Genomic DNA, 9,499 nt, shown 5'->3' on the forward strand with positions numbered 1-9,499 from the left:
ATTGGCAGGTCAATAATCCCTCATTCTGAGCTTTCATACATGTTGCTTCCTTAAGGATAAGTGGTTATAGAAAAATTGCCCTTTAACCAGCCTGGCCACATGATGCAACACTGTCTCTACTAAAAAAACAAAAATTATCACACCTGTAATCCCAGCTACTCAGGAGGCTTAGGCAGGAGAATTGTTTGAGCTGGAGAGGCAGAGGTTGCAGTGAGCTGAGATTGCACAACTGCACTCCAGCCTGGAAGACAGAACAAGACCCTGTCTCAAAAAAAAAAAAAAAAAAATTGTCCTTTCTCTCAAATTTTCTAATTATAATGCATATGAAGAAAATCATCATTACATATTTTTTAACTTTTTCACCATTTATTCATTCATTAAACATTTTCCATTGTTACAATATTCAACCCCTGGTACAAGCAACAGGAAAAATTATTTCAGCATTTCAAATATCTTTCACAGTGTGCGTCCTGGCTCACTGGTGGTTACAACAAACACTATAAACATCATCTGATTTTCCCAGATTAACTCTTTGTACTCAGTACAAAATTCAAGTGTTTCTTTGATGCTAAAGGTATACTTGCATTTTCAACATATAAATGAAATAAAAATTACAATTTCAAAGTCTTTAAAACTCTTCATTAGAAATGCACACATCACATAAAGTTAGTTTCCTAGAGCAAAACCTCAATTGCTCCATGCTGATCATAGGTATGACCTTAATGGAAGGAAATTATGTGAAACGCTAGAGTTTCAGAGACAAATCAAACCCTGGTATTTGATTTGTCAAACAAAGAAGCAAGAAAAAAGAATCTCAACAAAAAGTGGGCACAGGACTTGAATAGATAAGTCTCAACATAAGATATACAAATGGCCAACAAATATATGGAAAAATGCCCAATATTACTAGTCAGGGAAATACAAATTAAAACCACAATGAGATACCACCTTACTCCTGCAAGAATGGCCATAATTTAAAAATCAAAAATAATAGATGTTGGCATGGATGTGGTGAAATGGGAACACTTTTACACTATGGTGGTAATGTTAACTAGTACAACCACAATGGAAAACGTATGGAGATTCCTCAAAGAACTAAAAGTAAAATTACCATTTGATCAAGCAAACCCTCTACTAGGTATCTCCCCAGAGGAAAAGAAGTCGTTATATGGAAAAGATACTTGCACATACATGTTTATAGCAGAAAAACTGGCAATTGCAAATATATGGAACCAGCCTAAATGCCCATCAACCAACAATTGGATAACGAAAATGTGATAGATAGATAGATAGATAGATAGATAGATAGATAGATAGATAGATAGATGATAGATAGATATACACCATGGAATACTACTCAGCCATAAAAAATGAATAACAGTATTCCCAGCAACCTGGACGGAGTTGGAGACCATTATTCTAAGTGAAAGAACTCAGGAGTGGTAAATCAAATGTTGCATGTTCTCACTCATAAGTAGAAGCTAAGCTATGAGGACACGAAGGCATAAAATGGACTTTGGAGACTCAGGAGGAAGGTTGGAAGGTGGTGATGGATAAAAGACCACACATTGGGTACAGGGTACACTGCTTGGGTTATGGGTGCACCAAAATCTCAGAAATCACCACTAAAAAACTTTTCCATGTAACCAAAAACTACCTGTTTCCCAAAAACCATTGAAATAATTTTTTGAAGAAATAAAAAGAATTGATAATTAAATATTTTTAAATGAAATAAATACATTTCATAATATCTAGTATTGCACTGATTTAGATATTTAACTTCTAAAATGGAGATAATTCTTTTTTTCCATTTATGCGTAGGCAAGGATAATGGAGATTGTTCTTATCACTAAAAATGACTAATGGAATCTAAAGGTACTAAAATGTTTTAAATCTGCAAAATATTTCATTCAAGGGGTAAAGAACAAATAGTTCACAGGATAGACTCTAAGGGATAGCATGAGGATTGGGTGCAGGGGAGTTAGGGGAATAAAGTTACTTTATTACTGTGCTCTATCAAATTCCACTTTCACCTATAATGAATACAATAAAGATTTTTATTCACTTCCGTTCAGAAATTCCACTTCTACGTAAATACCCCAAAACAAACTATCGCACATGTACCCAATGAGATTTGTCAAGAATGCTCATTGAAACATGTTTTATGATAGTAAAAATTTGGAAAACAGAATAGGCAAGTAATGTATTTTTAAAAATAGGAGACTATAGAGCATGTAAAATGAATGTGTTAGTGCAACAGTAGTAATATAGATACATTTCATAGACATTGTTGAATAATAAAAACATTTGTTAGAAACATTTGCTGAGTAATGAAAACAATGTTAGAACATTGTGATCTCACGCCAGGGAAGACTCCTAGTGATTGTTGAGGTTGAGGGAAGAAAACAAAACTGAATCTACTTGGCCCTGCACCTTCTGTGAGTCTTGCTGCCTGCAAAAATGAAGGATACATTCTGGTCCATTCTTTATGCCATTCATTTCATAAAGTAGACTCTGGCATGACTAGAGGTCTGCCAGGTCCAGGTAGTCTAGGATTTGATGAGTCAGTCAATTTCATTCTAGGGCTCAGTACTAGGAAGGCCACTTGCCTGCAGATGCCATATCTTCCAATCAACTTTATGAATAATAATAATAATAAAGGTAAACTTTGCTTTCCTATTGGCAGACTATTCTTTTATATCTCAACTGCTTTAAAATGGGCAGGAAACAGAGGTGTAATTTACTGGGCCTTCTCACACAGCCTAATATTCTACAATTATTATGATAGCCATAGTACGTATTTAGTGACTACTACTGACTTCAACATTGTTTCTAATGTATTTTATTATGTAATTTACATCTCAGTCTTTCCCTAAAATTTCATATTTTTCTCCTTTGTGTATTCTTTGTACATTTTTGTGCATTTGTACATTATGATAGAGATTCATCTTATACTTAATTGAAATCAATTACTATATAAGGCAGGATATTTTTCACTTATATGTAGCTAAATTTATTTTATAAAAGCAATTATGATAGCATATTATAAAAGTGACCTTACAGTTCAATTTTTAAATAAAGCAAATATACAAGCAGCAAGTGCTTCAAGCACTTCTTTAAAGAGTCTCTTAGGGTAATCTAGCTTTTTAAGAACTAGCTTTGAAGATTTTAGATGACTATTAGAAAAAAGTTGGAACCACTTCAAACCAGAACATAATGGTATCATAGAAGTAAAGACACTGAAGTACATGAGTTTCCATCACCGTCAAACATTTTTGCATGATTTTAACAGAGCTTTATTATTGAATTAATACATCTCATTCTGTCGATGCCATAAGTTCTTCCTCTTTAGAGTTATTATTTAGCAAAGTAGATACTGACATTACAAAAACAATTAAGTATGTATTCAAGCAGGCAGCTGTTTAGATTTTTAAAGTTTGATTTTTGAATGGCATAGTATAGATAGCTTTTGACTAGATATGTATAGTCCTAGGCCTCTGAGAGTAAATGTTTAATTGACACTTTGCAGTTGAACAAAAGAAGAAAAGGAATGAGTAAAATATAATAGCTGATTTTTAATCCCTAAAACATTCTGTACCTTAGGTTAGCCAGTTTCAATCTTAAAAGCCATCCCTAAATTTTGGTACTTTAACCCAACACAGGCCTTTTGTTAGAGAACACTGTCAATTAAATGCTTTTTGGTAACAGTTTCTTGACAATTATTTTCAACAAATTTTATGGTAAATGTTAGCTATCATGATGATAAATTATTAAGTTCATATTTGTAGGTGGTGGTATAATAAGAAATACGCAAAATAAAAAAGCTTATACTGCAAATTGGAAATTAGTCAGAGTATTCTCAAGTAAAAAGTTTGGAACAGGAAAATAATTATTTTGATGAGTTGATTTTTATCCCTGAATAGGCAAATTGTTCAAACAGGTTGGTTCCAAATTTTGAAGAGAACATAGCCATATAATCCAAGAGAGAGACAACTGGCTTACAAAAGTTAATGAGGAATTGTACCAATGCATGTAGGCCAAGAGGTAGTTATCTTAAGGTAATCTGAGGTGGCATCATTCATGTGATTATGAGAGAACAACCTTCTTTTACTGTAACTACATAGGTAGGAAATTACATTGTATATCTCTAATAAGTATGATTAATTTTGCAAGGCCATTTATAGGTATGTTTATGAGACGGTGGTATGGGATGAGGAGCTGGAGAAGCACTAGCAAGTCATCAGAAAATTCTATCCAAGCATACAGATTTGAACCATGTAGTCATTATTGCAAAGGGGCATATGCTTTTTTGCTGTTCTGGAGGGGCAGTGAATAAACTGTTTGAATGTGCACGTATTTCAAATTTGTAACTTCTAAAACAAAAGCTATGTATTATTGAAAATATGAAAGGCTTTGAACAGTTCTTATCACTTAATCAATCCGTACTTAATCAAACCTGCTTTCTTCTGAATGTATTTCTCAAACTAACGATTGAAACAATGGGACAAAAGCAATTCAACCAACTCAGTCATGTCCTAATGAGCACGGGTCACACACACAATTTTACCCCAGCCCGCCAAGCCAGAACTAAATTGTGATGTTAGTTGATAGTTGTTGTACATCACTATTAGTAGCATAGAATAATTAAATGTGATCTACCTTCCTGTGGTTAGTGACATTTTAAGTTTCTAGGGATATGACAAGGACAGAGAATTTGAATCGGACCATGCAAAGTATCAAAGCAGAAAACTTTGGAAGAATCCTCCCTGAATCATTGTGATTTTTTTCAGGGCTGTTTTTCCTGTTTTGTTTTGTTTTTTTGAGACAGGGTCTCACTCTGTCACCCAGGCTGGAGTGCAGTGGTGCGATCTTGGCTCACCGCAACCTCTGCCCCCCAGGCTCAAGCAATCCTTCCACCTAAGCCTCCTGAGTTGGAACTGCAGGCATGCACCACCATACCCAGCTCATTTTTTAATTTTGTGTAGAGATGAGGTCTCATTATATTGCCTAGGCTGATCTGGAACACCTGGGCTCAAGCAATCTTCCCGCCTTGGCCTCTTATAGTGTTACGATTATAGGTATGAGCCACTATGCCCAGCATCAGGGCTGTTTTTGTATTCTGTGGATAGAGGTTTGGAGGTTAGGGTTAGAGAAAGAATAGGGAAGAGGTTGGCACCATGAAAGTTTTACATGATTACAACCATGTTTTAGAAAGCTCTCTGAAGGCTATGCAAAGGAAGGATTGGAGAAATAATTAACCAGAGATGGGGAAAATACTTTGGAGGTAATTATAATTAGATGTTTGAGAGAAAATAAAAGACTGAATTACAAAAATAAAACTGGGAATCAAGAGGAGTAACATGAAGATCTGTAAGTAGAGTTTGTTGATCTTGTTTGATATCTTATTTTGAGCAGAACTATAGGGTAAAGAGCCAGACCACCAAGAGCTGAGGTATGAACAGGAAAAGACAAAAATGGCCATAGTTAAGAATATGCTTCTTCTTTGAGAGCTTTGTTGGAATGAGATCAGGCAATATCTGTCATCCATTCATTCCTTTATCCAATACACATTTGAAAATCTGCAAATGTGCTAGGTACTGTGCTATATCCTGACCATCATATAGTGATGCCCCAAGACCATCATTTCCCTGGTCATGGAGATTGTGTTCCAAGACAAAACACATATGCAAACACACAGAGAATGGCAACTGCTAAGGAAAAAACAAGATAATGAAATTGAGGGTGGGAGGAGGGGTAGGGCAACTTTTGCTAGGATGGACAGGAAAGGCCTTTAGGAGACGGTGACAGCTATACTGAGACCTTAAAAATGAGAAAGAGGTGAGCATGTGAGGAAAAAGGAAATGCAAAGACCCTGAAATGAGAGCAAGCTTTCCCTGCTTGAGAAAGTCAGAGAAGACCAGTGTGACTGGACCATACAGAAAAGAGAGAGTGGCTGGAATTGAGCTTGGAGAGGTACGCAGGTCCAGGTCACACAGGGCCCTGTAGACCCCAGTAAAGGGTTGTCGTTTTATTCTAAGCACAGTGTGCTTGGAACCACTGGAATGTTTTGCCAGAATAAACAGATGATCTGATTTATGGTTTCGTTAAATCATATCTGGTTGTATATTACAACCAGACCAAGTTTTGATGTTATCATCAGCTCTGACCCTAAGAACCCAGGCCAAATTAAGACTTTTGGCATCCTCAGTGCTGAAAATGCTATGGCCTTCATCAGCCCATATGTAAATATATATTTAGAACACAAGTGTGAGGACGTTTTACACATGCTGGTGCTCTCATGAGTTTTTGTTCTTAATTCTAAATTTCAAAATAATTTCAAAACACTCCATGTTTTCAGTGCCCTTTCTGCGGTTGGTGTCTTAAGTGTATGCTTAGTCCTCATCTGGACCACCCACTTCATAAGGTTACCCTAAGCACTAGGGTCCCCTATGAGCAGAGTCTAGAGATAGACTGTCACTTTAGAAGTTTCCTTACAGAGAGACTAGAAAGGAGTTGAAAAACAAGTTAGTTAAGGTCCCTCTAAGGCCTTCCTTTGGGAGCAGGTAATTTTCTGACGAGGGAACCTCATCCCAGCCAGACTGAGAGCTCCTCGGGAGCAGCTCTGCAGCTCTATCTTTGTATCCTCTGCCTTAGCCTAGCAAGAAGCACAATGCTTCCAACTGAGGAAAAAAAAAACCACAAAACTACCCACACTCTCCAACGTTTATAGAATTACTTTATTTAAAATCTAGTCCTAGGTATAACAGTGCACCTTAATTAACTAAATTAGATATAGAAAATGGAAATATGAGCCATTCTAATCAAAAACAAGGCTTGAAGGAACAATACTGACAATCATATGTTCAAATAAACTGCAAATTACATGAAACTTTGAATTGAAAAATAACAGAACTGGCCAGCGGTGGCTCACACCTGTAATCTCAGCACTTTGGGAGGCTGAGACAGGCAGATCACGAGGTCAAGAGATCGAGACCATCCTGCCCAACATGGTGAAACCCCGTCTCTACTAAAAATACAAAAATTAGCTGGGCATGGTGGCATGCACCTGTAGTCCCAGCTACTTGGGAGGCTGAGGCAGGAGAATTGCTTGAACCCGGGAGGCGGAGGTTGCAGTGAGCCGAGATCGTGCCACTGCACTCCAGCCTGGCGCCGGGCGATGGAACAACATTCTGTCTCAAAAAAAAAAAAAGAAAGAAAGAAAGAAAAATAACAGAACGGAGTGAGTAAGTAAACTAAAGCCACATGGATTAATAAGCTCTGTAATGGACAGAGATTTTTGTTTGGTTACCCTGCTATAACCTCAGAAACTAGAAGATCATCCAGCACACAGGAAGCACTCAGTCAATGTTTGTTTAGTGAATAAATGTGCTGGCTCGGCATGATGGCTCATGCCTGTAACCCCAGCACTTTCAGAGGCTGAGGCAGGTGGATATCCTGAGGTCAGGAGTTTGAGACCAGCCTGGCCAACATGGTAAAACCTTGTCTCTACTAAAAACTACAAAAATTAGCCAGATGTGGTGATGGATACCTGTAATCCCAGCTACTTGGGAGGCTGAGGCAGGAGAATCACTTGAACCTCTATGGGAGATAGAGGTTGCAGGAGCTGAGATCATACCAATGCACTCCAGCCTGGGCAACAGGGAAAAATGACATCAAAAAAAAAAAAGTGCTGTCCTTATTAGAAAAAGAAATAAAGGCATATAATTAGTGTATTCTTCTATTAAAAGTTGTTTCAAATGTTTTAACTTGTTCTAATTATAGAACTGAAAAAAATATCTAATACAGCTGTAAGTAATTTATTTTATGTAGACCACTGCCAAACAGTGATATTTTAATCCCATCAGGGATAGAGAACAGAATACAAATTGTTCTTTCTCTCATGACTTGAGCTTACTCTCTTGTCTTGTAGTTCTGCAATACTGGAGAAGCTCGAAATAGAAAATCCTGAGTGTATGTATGACATTTGATTCTCTCCAGGGAAATAAACTTATTTCCCTTGTTTAATATTTCTTGGTGAATTATTAATGACAGGTTGTTTCCCAGAGATGGCTTCCTCTAGCTGTATGGATATTCCTTCTCAGTGATGTGAAGACAAATAAAATACTAAAAGAAAAAGACAAAACACATTTAAATAATGGAAGAATCTTCAAGTAGCATAATGCTGGAGCAGTACTAGCTATGGCAACATACTTTCTGAAGCAGGAATTCATTAAGTTGAGTTTTATAAATATTTATTTGGAGACTGCTGTGTAGTAAGCAACATGATAGACATTGGATGTATGAAGTTTAGAAGGACATAGATTCTCCACAAGCATCTCAGTCTTTTCTAAAACTAGCCTAGGTATAGACCACTCTGTTTTTGAAGACCTGTATTCATCTATTCATTTATTTAACAATACTTATTAAATATCTAGTAAGTGTCAATTTTTCAGCTAAATGTTTGGAATATAATAACAAATCCTGAAGGGTAGGGAGCTCCTAATTCCCCATGAGAGATTTCATATATTAAAATGCCCTTGTGTTTTGGGACTAAAGAATGTGAAGGGAAAGAAATCATATCTTCAGAAGTATTACTACACGCCAGGCACATTTAGAGGGACATTCCTAACCAGGCTTTCTAAATAGCTTCTCACTCCACTCCTGCTTTTTTTTTTCACCCTGCTTTATTTTTCTTCATCCTCACCTGATGGCATCACTGCTCTGTCCCCAGCTCTGAGAGGTAGCTGGCACATACTTGATTACTGGTAGTCATTGCAGGAATAAACCTACAAGACAGGAATTCTGGTTTTACAAATGAAACCAAGACTTATAACTTAACTGATTTACTGCTCATGATGTCGTGCAACTTTTAGGTCACAAATCTGGGATTTAAACCTAGGTGTGAAGGCAAAGCCCGTGTTCCTTCTACAAGCACTCCTCTAAATGTATGTCTTCACTGAGTTATTAAACCCTCCTTTTTTGTTTAACGCTGTTATATAAAACAAAAAAACAAAACCTGGGCTGGCAGTTACAGAAAAGTTATTGCCTTCAAGACCCTGAGAGCTAGTTAGAAAGAAAAATATCTAGAAATCCAACAAGTGAAAAGCAGTGTCTAGATAAGGAGGGAACCTCGCCGGCAGCAATAGGAGAGGAGGGTGAGCTGGGGCTGGTGCTGGGCTGATGAGAACTTTGACTTGGCAGGAGATCTGTTGTCTGTGGAACAAGATAAGTAATTTTCTTGTACAACCCTTCTTTCCAATCACTGATTCTGAATCCCTGTTACCATTTAATGCCTGAAAATAGTAGATTCTTTTACCTTTTAGCAGAGAAGAGATGGTGGAAGGTGACAGAAGAAAGGCACCTTTTGAAGGGAGTATGGAGAGTTTGTGGGCAAAGATATAAAGAGGTAGGGGGCTGGCATGTCGGCTCCTGCCTGTAATCCCAGTGCTTTGGGAGGCGGAGCCCAGGGTATAGCTGGAGGCCAGGAGTTGGAGCCCAG

Source organism: Aotus nancymaae, unplaced genomic scaffold (genome assembly GCF_030222135.1).
Source record: "Aotus nancymaae isolate 86718 unplaced genomic scaffold, 86718_ANA_hifiasm-v0.15.2.pri h1tg000040l, whole genome shotgun sequence".
In the NCBI taxonomy this organism is placed as follows: Eukaryota; Metazoa; Chordata; class Mammalia; order Primates; family Aotidae; genus Aotus; species Aotus nancymaae.